Raw genomic sequence first — 14,605 nt, 5'->3', positions numbered from 1 at the left:
GAAGGAGTTTCCACATATGCTGAGCACTTGTTGGCTGCTTTTCCTTCACTCTGTGTACTCATTAGACCAAAGAACAGATTTCCAAACCATCTCAATTGGGTTGAGGTCAGGTGATTGTGGAGGCCAGGTCATCTGATGCAGCAATCTATCATTCTCCTTCTAGGTCAAATAGCCCTTACACAGCCTGGAGGTGTGTTTTGGGTGATTATCCAGTTGAAAAACAAATGACAGTCCCACTAAGCGCTCTCTCTGGGAAGCATTTATTTGGGCTGCAATTTGAGGTGCAGTTAATTGCCGATTTCTGAGGCTGGTAACTCTAATGAACTTATCCTCTGCAGCACAGGTAACTCTGGGTCTTCCTTTCCTGTGGCGGTACTCACGAGAGCCAGTTTCATCATAGCGCTTGATCTTTTTTTGTGACTGCACTTGAAGAAACTTTCTAAATTCTTGAAATTTTCCGGATTGACGGACTTTCATGTCTTAAAGTGATGATAGACTAATTTCTTTTTGCTTATTTCAGCTGTTCTTGCAATAATATGGACTTTTACCAAATAGGGCTATTCCCCGTGGCTCAGTTGGTAGAGCATGGTGTTTGCCACGCCAGCTTGGTGTGTGCAACGCCAGGGTTGTGGGTTCGATTCCCACGGGGGACCAGTACAAACATTTAAAAAATATATATTCAAAAAATATGGTATGAAATGTATGCATTCACTACTGTAAGTCGCTCTGGAGAAGAGCGTCTGCTAAATGACTCAAATGTAAAAAGGCTATCTTCTGTATACCACCTCTACCTTGTCACAACACAACTGATTGGCTCAAACATTAAGGAAAAAAAATCCACAAATTAACTTTTAACAAGGTACACCTGTTAATTGAAACACATTCCAGGTGACTACCTCATGAAGCTGGTTGAGGGAATGCCAAGAGTGTGCAAAGCTGTCGTCAAGGCAAAGGGTGGCTATTTTGAAGCATTTAAATGAACAGGTATGCCTTGTTAAAAGTTAATTTGTGGAATGTATTTTATTTATTTATTTATTTCTTAATGCGTTTGAGACAAGAGCAAAACAGCAAATTATCACAGGAATAAAAGATGTTTGCAGTGTTTTTAATATGTTAAGCTACTAACACATTAAAGCAGATATTACAGTGTATAAGTTACACTATTGACCAAACAAATAGCACAGATGGAGATAAAAATATAGGGTTCCTTCATATGGTAAGCAAGCAACTTCCTTCGATGACATGACAAGGAAACGTTACAGTATTAGAAGTGTAACAAATTTACAACATCAACATGTGGCTGAACGATACAATCCATTCGTAAGGCTATTGATACAATATAAGTGTATAACGTAGCGAGCTAGAATAGTGACAATCTGCATCACTGAAACAGACACAGGTTGACAGCGCTTGAAGTCCTGTTTGATTGTGTCATTATAAACCAAGACTTATGAAACGTGGTTTTGCGAAAGAAACAACTGTTACGTCTAAAATTGCCGTAGTATTGCACCATAACGGATTCAATAACTGTCACACTATACACATTTAGAGATGATAACTTTAGCAGCAAATTGGCACTTACATGTGAGATGAAAAAAAAAACTGCTCCAGTCAACACACGTCCAACCACAACGCAACGCCACCCCTCCTCTCTGCGCTCTCTCGTGCTGACGTCGGAATAATAGGACGTACAGCAGCAGAGGGCACGGGCAGACCAAACCATTTGGTTCGTTTAGGGGAGCTCACTGCAAAACATCCTCAATTCAATATAGTCTAAACACGCTTCAATAATTTATATAGGCTACTCGAGCGATATTGGTAATTGAAACAAATACATTCTTTAGAATATTGTGCAGGATTTGTAATGATTGTAATCATAATCTAATATCAACTTTTCATTCAACTTGATTATTACAGAGGAACTCGATTTTATTGATGTACTGCTTGTGCCTGTTTCCTGGTCACGCCTATTCTAATTTGTAACCTTGTGGCAATAGCCATACTGTGACAGTATGACAATGTACATATCAGTCATAATAAAAACACTGATTGGTTACAGGGAAAGATTGATCTTGACATTTTCTCGATACAGTCCAGCTCAGTGATATGACACACACTGTATCTAAATTTACCATCAAAACCTGGAGAGGAGAGGACAGAGAGTTGATAGGCCCTAGGAAAACCTGAGAGAAACCACACACATAAGCAGTGCCCCACAAAAGCAGAACCAACCAGACAACTGAGCCTTGCTATAACACGTTATAACAGTCATCTTGGGGAGACATTACATGAGACAGAGTTTGGCTTATCATTTATCTATCCCCTCTCTATTGACATAGCACCTAGCCAAAGTCTTCACGCTCTTCACTCCCAATTGTATATGGCTCTCCTGATTACATTTCCTCTCAGACAGTTTCATTTAAATAAAGTCCAAGGCTCCTGTCTTATAGGCCATCCGTCTGAGAAACTATGGTAATGGGCGATCTATTCCAAATGTCTCTGTGTTCAGACCGTCTTGAGTTCCTCCTCCCCTTAGTTTCTGGTTGGAGTTGGTTTTTACTGCATTATACCGTGTGAGTGGGCAGGGGAGGTGGACCAACAGACCAAAGATAATTTGTTTAAAAAATAAATATTGTTTACAGTACACAGGTATGTAGGCTACCCACATACACACACCTTGCATTTGCACACACACACACACACACACACACACACACACACACACACACACACACACACACACACACACACACACACACACACACACACACACACACACACACACACACACACACACACACACACACACACACACACACGTAACTGGATCCCTACAAATCAGCTAGGCTAGACAATCTGGACCCTCTCTTTCTAAACATTATCCGCCGAAATTGTTGCAAACCCTATTACTAGCCTATTCAACCTCTCTTTCGTATCTTCTGAGATCCTCAAAGATTGGAAAGCTGCCGCGGTCATCCCCCTCTTCAAAGGGGGAGACACTCTAGACCCAAACTGTTATAGACCTATATCATCCTGGCAGTCTCTATGGGGGTGCCACAGGGTTCAATTCTTGGGCCGACTCTTTTCTCTGTATAAATCAATGATGTTGCTCTTGCTGCTGGTGATTCTCTGATCCACCTCTACGCAGACGACACCATTCTGTATACATCTGGCCCTTCTTAGAACACTGCGCTAACAAACCTCCAAACGAGCTTCAATGTCATACAACACTCCTTCCGAGGCCTCCAACTGCTTTTAAATGCAAGTAAAACTAAGTGCATGCTTTTCAACTGATTGCTGCCCGCACCCTCCCGCCCGACAAGCATCATTACTCTGGACAGTTCTGACTTAGAATATGTGGACAACTACAAATACCTATGTGTCTGGTTAGACTGTAAACTCTCCTTCCAGACTCACATTAAGCATCTCCAATCCAAAATTAAATCTAGAATTGGCTTCCTATTTTGCAATAAAGCTTCCTTCACTTCTGCTGTAAAACATACCCTCGTAAAACTGACTATCCTACCGATCCTTGACTTCGGCGATGTTATTTACAAAATAGCCTCCAACACTCTACTCAGCAAATTTAGATCTAATCTATCACAGTGCCATCCGTTTTGTCACCACAGCCCCATATACTACCCACCACTGCGACCTGTATGCTCTCATTGGCTGGCCCTCACTACATATTCGACGCCAAACCCACTGGCTCCAGGTCATCTACAAGTCTCTGCTAGGTAAAGCCCCACCTTATCTCAGCTCACTGGTCACCACAGCAACACCCACCTGTAGCACGCGCTCCAGCAGGTATATTTCACTGGTCAACCCCAAAGCCAACACTTCCTTTGGCCGCCTTTCCTTCCAGTTCTCTGCTGCCAATGACTGGAACGAATTGCAAAAATCACTGAAGCTGGAGTCTTATGTCTCCCTCTAACTTTAAGCATCAGCTGTCAGAGCAGCTTACCGATCACTGTACCTGTACACAGCCAATCTGTAAATAGCACACCCAACTACCTCATCCCCATATTGTTACTTATCCTCTTGCTCTTTTGCACCCCAGTATCTCTACTTGCACATCATCATCTGCACATCTATCACTCCAGTGTTAATGCGAAATTGTAACTATTTCGCCTCCATGGCCTATTTATTGCCTTACCTCCCTAATCTTCTACATTTGCACACACTGTACATAGATTTTTCTATTGTGTTATTGACTGTACGTTTGTTTATGTGTAACTCTGTGTTGTTGTTTTTGTCGCACTGCTTTGCTTTATCTTCGCCAGGTCGCAGTTGTAAATGAGAACTTGTTCTCAACTGGCCTACCTGGTTAAATAAAGGTGAAATAAAATACATTTCAAAAATCCCACACACAGATGATCATCAACAGTAATACTTGGTAGTAAACTCTATTAAATCATTACTGCAAAATCTGTTTAGGACAGTTTGCTACTGTAATGTGAATGTTGTTTCTTTCTGAACACCAGGGGGCAGTATGGCCATGACGATGAGATGCTGTTCAAGTTAAGACACAGACATCTCAGATTCATATATCTGTTATCCCATCAACACAGCAACTTATGTTTCTGCCCTTCATCCATCGTCATATTTCAATGTATAACACAGAGAAAGCATATGAGACTGAATCTAAAGGTGGAACATTTGTATGTATGAGACTCACTTAAAAAGAGACATCTATTATCAGATATGCCCAACAGAGGGCAACAGCGTTGAAGAGACAGACAAGTGTGCCTTGCAACATTATTACCATTCTGGTAAATAAACACAATTCTCACGCTTATGAAGAATAGACAATGTTTTGTTCAATATCAAAATACACTGTTTACATGTTTCATCAAGCACACACACAGTCAATCATATCAAAGACAGACTGAGCAGTGTCAAATATACACTATCACTAGCAAACACATGTAAGGAACAGAAATCGTCATCATTATTCTCATCGAGCTGTAGGACAGGGAGTCCTCACCAAAATCATGGCAGTTCATTTCCACTTTGTTGTTTCCACCTTGCTGTGTTCTGTGTGTGAATGGGCTGCACACTGTATTATAAAAACCTGTTGGAATTTAAGTGTCGTAGCTATGAATAACTGGGTCTCCTGGTCAATGACTGGAGCCTAAAGTGACCTAATGTAATGTTTTCAGTAGCTCAAAACATTTAGGTGGTTAGCATAGCAGGTGGTTTGTGCTCAGTAGAGCTGCTTAAAATACATTGATATCTAATGTTTATTGAGTGCATTTAGTGCATGGTTCAATACCCCTTAACATTGGCCATGCGTGTATCAAACACTCGTTAGTGTTACATCCTGTTACATCCTGCCACGCCCTCAACTGCTCATTCTGTGTCTCCTTGACCTGCCGCCACTCCACCAGTGCTCGCTCCCTATCCCTCTCTCTCTCTGTGTGTGTGTGTGATTGGGTGGGCAGAGACAGGTGTGCTGGAGTCAGAGCAAATCCCCATCAGCTGCAACCTGTTCCATAATCAAGACCTCTACAAATACTCAGCCCTGCCACTTCCACGCTACCAGATCATAATCTTGGCACAGTCAGTCTATGGTTCTAGCTGTTTGGCCCTGTTTAGATCCTGTTATGCCTGTTTTCCCTTGCCTGCTGCTGTTTTCCTCTCTTCCCTGGCCTGCACTCCGTCTTCCCCCTGTGTTTCAATAAATACCTTGGTTACCTCATCCCAGTCTCCTCGTCTGAGTCTGCTCTTGGGTTCACCTGTTCCGCTCCACGTAACAGTTAGTAGATAGTAGATGAAACACAGTAAAAGCTCTTGATGAGTGCTTCCTTCTCCTCCAGTGGTGTCCAGTGTCCATGACACAACAGGAAGTAATTCGCCAAGCTGCTGAGTGACAGAAACACTCCACCTGACAAACAGCTCACATAACAACATAACACGAAAACAGGCAGGTTTTCTGCTTGACCCCAAAAACACATAGCTGACAAGGTTCGAATGCTTTCACGTCAACCCTACCCCTAACCTCTATATCATCTTCATCCTCAGAAAGATAAATCGGTCTGTTTTTCTTCTTCCCACAGCATCAGAGAGAGGTGGATAATGGAAAACAGTGTGAGCGGCTGCTGCCAGGCAAACCTCTCTCCCCACACACGCCAGACGTGGACGCCATGTCCCCACATCTCCCTCCAATTACAGTAGCCCCTCCAGCAGGCCTGCTGTGCCTTCTAATTATGTGAATCTGACAGGTCAATTAAAGTGTGTAAGCATGGTCATTATTGAATAGAAGAGCAGGTGGGTCTAAGGTTATCAAGTTCAACCCTCACAACCATCTGGGCTTAACAGCTACTCCACAACATCCATTCCAACTGCTTGCCATTCTTTTTTTCAGGAACCAAGTGAAAAACAAAGGTAAAACATCCTGTCACAGGAAAAACATTTTTTACCAGTGGACCACCGCCCAGTGAGAACAGACAAGCACAACTATTTGGACTCGTATAGCACCTTTCAAAAACTCAAAGCTAACTGGGGTTAAAATTACTGTGTACTTTAAGTGGCTCTTTGGAAATGGCCGTGTTTAACCTTGCCTCACTCAGAATGAAGTGTCTTAGGTAGCCTAGCGGTAAAGAGTGTTGGGCCCGTAACCAAAAGTTCACTGGTTCGAATCCTCCGTGCCGACTAGGTGAAAATTCTATTGATGTGCCATTGAGCAAGGCACTTAACACTTAACACTAATTGTTCATGTAAGTTACTCTGGATAAGAGTGTCTGCTAAATTATTAAAATGTAATGTTATTTAGGTATCTAGTGATATTAAGGCAAGTTCCTGCAAATAAGGTATATAACGTGGCATGGGGCTGCTCATATAATGTAAATAATAAAATGAATTCCAGCCACATTTCCATGCTTTCTTCTCTTGTTAAAAGTGTCAAAATCTATGACTGCTATGTTCTCCCATAATTTTCTGACAGAGTAATGATTAAATTAGTTACAGTACACTGATTCACACAATATGAGTCATTATCACAGACCAACAACACCAGTTCCATAAAAAAAAACTTCTGGACTGAAGTGCTTCTGTGTGCTCTCTTATTCTTACTTGACATATGGAATTGTTTTAAGATGGTCATACTATGGATCATTTAGCTATTTGATATGGAATTTTACAACCCTTTAAGGCATCCCAAAAATAAATATATCATGTTTTGATAAAATATTGACTTTGGCCTTTACTACTATAGCCCATAGAAACACATTGAATAACACATACATAAAGTGCAAAAAGGACAGTCAAAAAATAAATCATAAGATACAAGGTGTTGAAGTGTCTGTCCTATATCTAGGAGATATAAGAACGCTCAGGAAATATTTTAGTTTTTATACATATTTAACACCATTTTTGGGGTAAAGGCACAAAACTACCTTCATATTTTCTTTCGTCTTTTTAAACCTGTATCGGTTATCTTCAGAGTCCCGTGACACTTGTGCATTCAGAAAGTATTCAGACCCCTTGACTTTTCACATTTTGTTACGTTACAGCCTTATTCTAAAATTGATTAAATTGTATTCTTCCTCCATTAATCTATACACAATACCCTGTAAAAACAAAGCAAAAATAGTTTTTTAATAACATTTTTGCAACAACAACAAAAATTACAAAAAATGAAATATCACGTTTACATAAGTATTCAAACACTTTACTCAGTACTTTGCTGAAGCACCTTAGGCAGCGATTAAAGCCTCGAGTCTTCTTGTGCATGACAATACAAGCTTGGCACACCTGTATTTGGGAAGGTTCTCCCATTCTTCTCTGCAGATCCTCTCAAGCTCTGTCAGGTTGGATGGGGAGCGTTGCGGCACAGCTATTTTCAGGTCTCTCCAGAGATGTTCGATCGGGTTCAAGTCCGGGCTCTGGCTGGGCCACAAAAGGATATTCAGAGACTTGTCGAGAAGTCATTCCTGCGTTGTCTTGTGCTTAGGGTCGTTGTCCTGTTGGAAGGTAAGCCTTCGCTCCAGTCTGAGGTCCTGAGTGCTCTGGAGCAGGTTTTCATCAAGGAGCTCTCTTTGCTTTGCCCCCTTTATCTTTCCCTCGATCCAGACTAGTTTCCTAGTCCCTGCCGCTGAAAAATATCCCCACAGCATGATGCTGCCACCACCATGCTTCACCATAGGGATGGTGCCAGGTTTCCTCCAGACGTGACTCTTGGCATTCAGGCCAAAAAGTTTGATCTTGGTTTCATCAGATCAGAGAATCTTGATTCTCATGGTCTGAGAGTCCTTTCGGTGTCATGGCTGTTTAAAGGATCGGACCAAGGCGCAGCGTGTTTGTAGTTCCACATATTTATTATTATCGTGAAATGTTGCAATACACCAAATACTTGAAATAACAAAACAACAAAACCGTGACTCAGAGAGAATACACACGAATCACAAATTAACAACCCACAAACACAAGTGGAAAAACCCCCTACATAAATATGATCTCCAATTAGAGACAACGAGAACCGGCTGCCTCTAATTGGAGATCATCCCAACAACCCCAACATAGAAATAGAAACCCACATAGAAACAGATAACCAGAAAACCACCGAAAACACCCGCTGTCACGCCCTGACCTACTCTACTATAGAAAATGACATCTTACAAGGGTCAGGATGTGACATTAGGTGCCTTTTTGCAAACTCCAAGCGGGCTGTCATGTGCCTTTTACTGAGTGGCTTCCGTCTGGCCACTCTACCATAAAGGCCTGATTGGTGGAGTGCTGCAGAGATGGTTGTCCTTCTGGAAGGTTCTCCCATCTCCACAGAGGAACTCTGGAGCTCTGTCAGAGTGGCCATCTGGTAATTTACCACAGGTGGACTCCAATCAAGTTGTAGAAACATGCCAAGGATGATAAATGGAAACAGGATGCACCTGAGCAAAATTTAGAGTCTCATAGCAAAGTGTCTGAATACTTATGTAAATAAGGTATTTCTGTTTTGTTTTTTTAATACATTGTTAAAACTTCTAAAACCTGTTTTCACTTTGTCATTATGGGGAATTGTGTATAGATTGATGAGGAAAGTGTTGTATTAAATACATTTTAGAATAAGGCTGTAACGTAACAAAATGTGAAAAAAGGGAAGGGGCTGAATACTTTCTGAACGAACAGTATATAAGTACACACCCACAGACACAAACATGTTGGGTTTGCTGTGACCCCATGCTGGGGTTTCCATCTCTTTCTCGATCTCGTTTCACAGCACGTGGTTTCATACTTCTCTTCCTGTCTTTCTCTCTTCCGATCAACACCATTATAGAATTTGTTTGTCATTGTTTGTGATCTCTCACATTCAAGGAGGACATCAGTCAGGCGTTGTATGTGAAGAGGTGACAGAGGAGCCCAAACCTATAGAGGTGCAGGTTCTACCACAGTAAGGGAAAGTTGTAGAGCTAAGGAGAGGGGTTGGAGGCCAGGGTTTGATATTCTTTAGAACAGTATTTTGCTGTATTAAAATGTATTTATTTGTTGTCTAGGTTTTACAAGGCCCTTCCATCCATTCTCTGGAGGGACCTGCAACATCATTAGCATTGACTTATGATGTGAATATATCAAACAGAAACCCTCCTCTTCCCTCTCCGTCTCACACACATACAAACAAACACACACACTCTTCTTTATTCGCCCTTTATCCGCAGCCTTTTGGTTGTTTACTCAATCAGAAGCTGGACCGAGGGGAGGTATGCTAAGCTTTCCTTAATTGTGTCTATGTGGGCTGGAGCGCAAGCAGCTCATTATGCCTGCCCCAGTGATCGATGAGAGATACAGAGCCACTGGCGGTCCTGATGAGCAGGACCCAGGCCTGAGATCTGAGCTCCCACCAGGGAAACACACTCCTTCAGCCCCACACCGTGCCAGACACAGGCACAGGCAGGAGATGTGGTGGCCATGCTTTACGTCACACACTGGTGGGGAAGAAAACACACAGGCTCCTTGAGCTGCAGAGTGAGAGAGACAATAAGTTATCAAGAGTGTGTGTGTGTGTGTGTGTGTGTGTGTGTGTGTGTGTGTGTGTGTGTGTGTGTGTGTGTGTGTGTGTGTGTGTGTGTGTGTGTGTGTCTTTGTGTGTGTGTGCGTGCGTGCTTGCGTGTGTGTGTGTGTGTGTGTGTGTGTGCACGCGTTTGGCATGCGTATGTGTGCTTCAGAACAGGAAACAGCCTGGAATAAAGAGATATGGGCTCCTGGTGACAGAATCAAATCATGATGGCTGAAAATGAATCTCAACAAGTAGATATCCTAAAACCAGCACTGTTTCAAATCACTCAATCTGAAGTCTGAATGGGAAAACTCATTACCATTTGCTGAATTGAGAGGTTCTTGATCTAGCACTTCTCTTAGAGATATGGAAATGGTTCCACAAGTAAACCGTACAATCAGTTTTCATGAGCAGATGTTCATCTGACTCTGTCTCATTGTAAATGAGATGTCAACCAGACTCCCTGCTCTCATTCATTACTGGCTCCAGAGGGTGAAAGACAGTGACAGTAGTAACCCTGACATTTTTTCAGGAGGGAAAAGGTGATGTACACCTGACGAACCCATTGGTTTTAGCATCGGTTTGAAAACCGGTTTGAACGCCTGTTTGAACACCTGTTTGAACGCCAGTTTGAGCGCCTGTTTGAACGCCTGTTTGAACGCCAGTTTGAACGCCTGTTTGAACGCCAGTTTGAACGCCAGTTTGAACGCCAGTTTGAACGCCTGTTTGAACGCCAGTTTGAACGCCTGTTTGAACGCCAGTTTGAACGCCAGTTTGAACGCCTGTTTGAACAGCTGTTTAAAACACCTGATGGAGAGTACCACTGTCTCTGACTTCAAACATGGTTGAAGAGCTTAAGTAAAGTTTAGAATAAAAATTAAATGTTTTTGTCCAACTCCCGTTCTCCACGTTCACCCTGTGTTTAGTTACAGTTGAAAGAGAGAGACTCTCTACACGGTCTGGTCTGTGACCCCCTGAACACCTTTCCCGGTAGTCATGAGGAGTCTGTGATGAATGGCTCATGTCTCTGTTGTCTGTTCCCCCCAGAGACACGCATTTACTGTATCACTACTAATGAAGTTGTTATCATTACGTTAAGATGAAACAAAGCCATATCACATTGTGTTGCCACTATTGTTCCTAATAAGGTTGCATTCAATCAAGGCTTGTTGTAATGTCTTGAAGCTTTTGTCAGTCTGTCAAAATGTGGCCTGTTTAGCTTTACTTAGACAGCAATGCCTTTGTCTCTTGGGATGAGAACACAGTCAGGATTTACAGTAACAACAGGGACTGGTAGGTTGTTGTTTTAGCCAACCTGATGTTCCAGAAGCTTCCATGAAGACAGTGTTTTTTCTGGATCAAAAAGGGGCTTAGGTGGTGGGCATGGCAGGGGGGTGTGGCAATGGGTGTGAAAGAGGGCGAGGTCGGCCCATCGGTGTGGCTGAATATTTTCAGAAAATTTGGGAGACGCTCATCTTGCATTTTAAAGTCAATTTCCGGCAATTCTGTGGCTGGTCATGGCTCACATCAACACCATCATCCCAGACACTCTGGACCCACTCCAATTCGCATACCGCCCCAACAGATCCATGGAATACACCATTTCTATTCCACACGGCCCTCTCCCACTTGGACAAGAGGAACACCTACGTGAGAATGCTGTTCATTGACTATAGCTCAGCGTTCAACACCATAGTGCCCACAAAGCTCATCACTAAGCTAAGGACCCTGGGACTGAACGCCTTCCTCTGCAACTGGATCCTGGACTTCCTGACGGACTGCCCCCAGGTGGTGAGGGTAGGCAGCAACACATCCGCCACGTTGACCTTCAACACGGGGGCCTTCAGGAGTGTGTGCTTAGTCCCCTCCTGTACTCCCAGTTCACCCATGACTGCATGGCCATGCACGACTCCAACACCGCCATTAAGTTTGCTGCTGACACAATGGTGGCTGGCCTGATCACCGATGTCGGAGAACCAGCCTATAGGGATGAGGTCAGTGACCTGGCAGTGTGGTGCCAGGGCAACAACCTGTCCCTCACCATCAGGAAGACAAAGGAGCTGACCGTGAACTACAAGAAACGGAGGGCCAAGCATGCCCCCATCCACATAGACAGGGCTGTAGTGGAGTGGGTCGAGAGCTTCAAGTTCCTTGATGTCCACATCACTAAGGAATTATCATGGTCTACACACACCAAAACAGTCGTGAATTAGGCATGACAACACCTCTTCCCCCTCAGGAGGCTGAAAAGATTTGGCATGGGCCCTCAGATCCTCAAAAGTTCTACAGCTGCACTATTGAGACATATTCGCTAACTGCATCACCGCTTGGTATGGCAACTGCTTGGCATCCGACAGAGGGTAGTGTGTACGGCCCAGTACATTGCAGGGGCAGAGTTTCCTGCCATCAATTGAAAATAATTTCAAACAGTGTCCTTGTTTTTACACTGTTTTAGGCGACCTGAAAAAAACACTTTGGCGGTCTGCCCAAGGATTTCAATGGCAGAAAAATCCATGTAAGAATACTGCCTGGAAAGGTTTGAAATATCAGACAGAGAAGATTATAATGTCCTGGTGGGATTTTGTATTGTGTTTGGCCTTCAGTGTCTGTCTGTGGAGTCAGGATCGAGGAGAGGTGTGAGGTGTTCTTCAGAACATCTGCTAAACTTTTGCTGTGACTGCTACTGGAAAATAAGGATCTCATTCAGATTTCGGATGGCACACTATAATAACTATAATACCACTTGCACACTAAATACAGCACTTGTTAGCCATCATCAGTGTTCTCATTGTGGAAGTAATGCGCTCGATGTTGAGCATCTGCTTAAGGCTTGAGCCCCAGTGAATACCTCAGTGAATACCTCAGTGAATACATTAGTGATTTACATTCAGCCAAAACAATTCTCTCTTGAATGCGGCCTGTTTTGGTAGAGGCACTGATTGATCCAGGGCCTTCATTTGTGTTCTGTTCCCTGAGATGGAGCCCTTTGGGGGCTAATTTTGGCTGTGGTGTGGCAGAGGAACAGGGAGACAAAGAGTGATGGTTCCACATCTGTTTCTGTGCTAACAGAATCCCTGCATCACTGCAGTACCAGGCCTTTTGTTGTGGTCAAGTCAGAGAGAAGGTAAGCTGATTTCAGTATAATGGCAACCAGAGGATGGACAATAAGATATAGATTACAGGAGTAGAGATGTCCCATATATTGCTTTCTCATTGTACATACAGTACACTCAGAAGATAGGTCCACAAATTCACAAACACACATGGACACTAGCACACATACCCCCACACACCACAACTTCCTGCTTTTTGATTATGTGCCTCCCAGTAAGTAGAAATTCACTCTTCAATAATTCACTAAAGAATCATATCAATTCAGATAAGGGAAATTATGTAATTACTAAAAGGTAACTGTCTCTGAAGTCTTATTTACCTGTCAATGACATATTCTTCCTGTCTTGGCATCATACAGTTATTCCCTTACACAGAAAGTTCAAATGTCATATTAGAGATGTGCTCTCTGCTTGATGATTGGGTACGTCAGCCATCTCTACCTTCATGCCCCCCCCCCAGTTTGACATTCAGAATAGACTGATTAGGGAATGATTACCATTGTTCAGGAAACAAAGGGATACCTATGGGACGGATGGAGCAAGGTTAGGTTAAGTTTTGCCTCTATGACAGTACAAGTGAGGGACGAAACTCTCTCTACCTTTACCTTTGCATTAGATTCTCTCTCCATCTGCAGAGTAATCTTTTTTCCTTAGTTATACTTCTACTACTCTCTCTGATTCTCTCTCTCTATTTCTCTCTCTCTTTCTATTTCTCTTAGTTTTTCTCTCTTTCTTTTTCTCTCTCTGTTTCTCTCTGTTTTTTTCTCTATTTCTTTTTCTCTGTTTCTAAGTTCAATTTAAGGGGCTTTATTGGCATGGGAAACATATATACATTGCCAAAGCAAGTGAAATTGTCACGTCCTGACCATAGTAAGTGGTCATCCACCTCTGGCCTGCTGGCCCCCCTACCTCTGCGGAAGCACAGTTCCCGCTCAGCCCAGTCACAACCGGTCGCTGCTCTGGCACCCCAATGGTGGAACATGCTCCCTCACGACGCCAGGACAGCGGAGTCAATCACCACCTTCCGTAGACACCTGAAACCCCACCTCTTTAAGGAATACCTGGGATAGGATATAGTAATCCTTCTAACCCCCCCCCCAAAAAAAGATATAGATGTACTATTGTAAAGTGGTTGTTCCACTGGATATCATAAGGTGAATGCACCAATTTGTAAGTCGCTCTGGATAAGAGCGTCTGCTAAATGACGTAAATGTAAATGTTATTTTCTATGGTAGAGTAGGTCAGGGCATGACAGGGGGTGTTTGTCTATGTTTTTTATTTCTATGTTCAGTTTCTAGTTTTGTATTTCTATGTTGGTTTTGTTTGGTATGATCTCCAATTAGAGGCAGCTGGTCGTCGTTGTCTCTAATTGGAGGTCATATTTAAGTTGATCTTTGTCCCACCTGTTTTTGTGGGTGATTAATTTGTGAGTAGTGTGTATTCTCTCTGTGTCACTGTTTTGTTATTTCAAGTATTTGGTGTATTGCAACGTTTCAAGATA

General features: G+C 42.9%; 1 protein-coding gene across 2 annotated transcripts in view; it reads right to left on the bottom strand.

The window, feature by feature from the left end:
• LOC106566626 (transmembrane and coiled-coil domains protein 1) overlaps positions 1-1,667 on the bottom strand; it is a 109,711-nt gene extending 108,044 nt beyond the window's left edge. For both annotated transcript variants that reach the window (XM_014134826.2, XM_014134825.2), the window contains exon 1: positions 1,583-1,667. The gene's annotated coding sequence lies outside the window, so the exon portion shown is untranslated. The remainder of the gene's footprint in view (positions 1-1,582) is intronic.
• Positions 1,668-14,605: the final 12,938 nt, after the last annotated feature.

This window comes from Salmo salar, chromosome ssa13, assembly GCF_905237065.1.
Source record: "Salmo salar chromosome ssa13, Ssal_v3.1, whole genome shotgun sequence".
NCBI lineage: Eukaryota > Metazoa > Chordata > Actinopteri > Salmoniformes > Salmonidae > Salmo > Salmo salar.
Note: the sequence above shows the minus strand (reverse complement) of the source record. Positions and strands in the feature narration are given on the sequence as shown.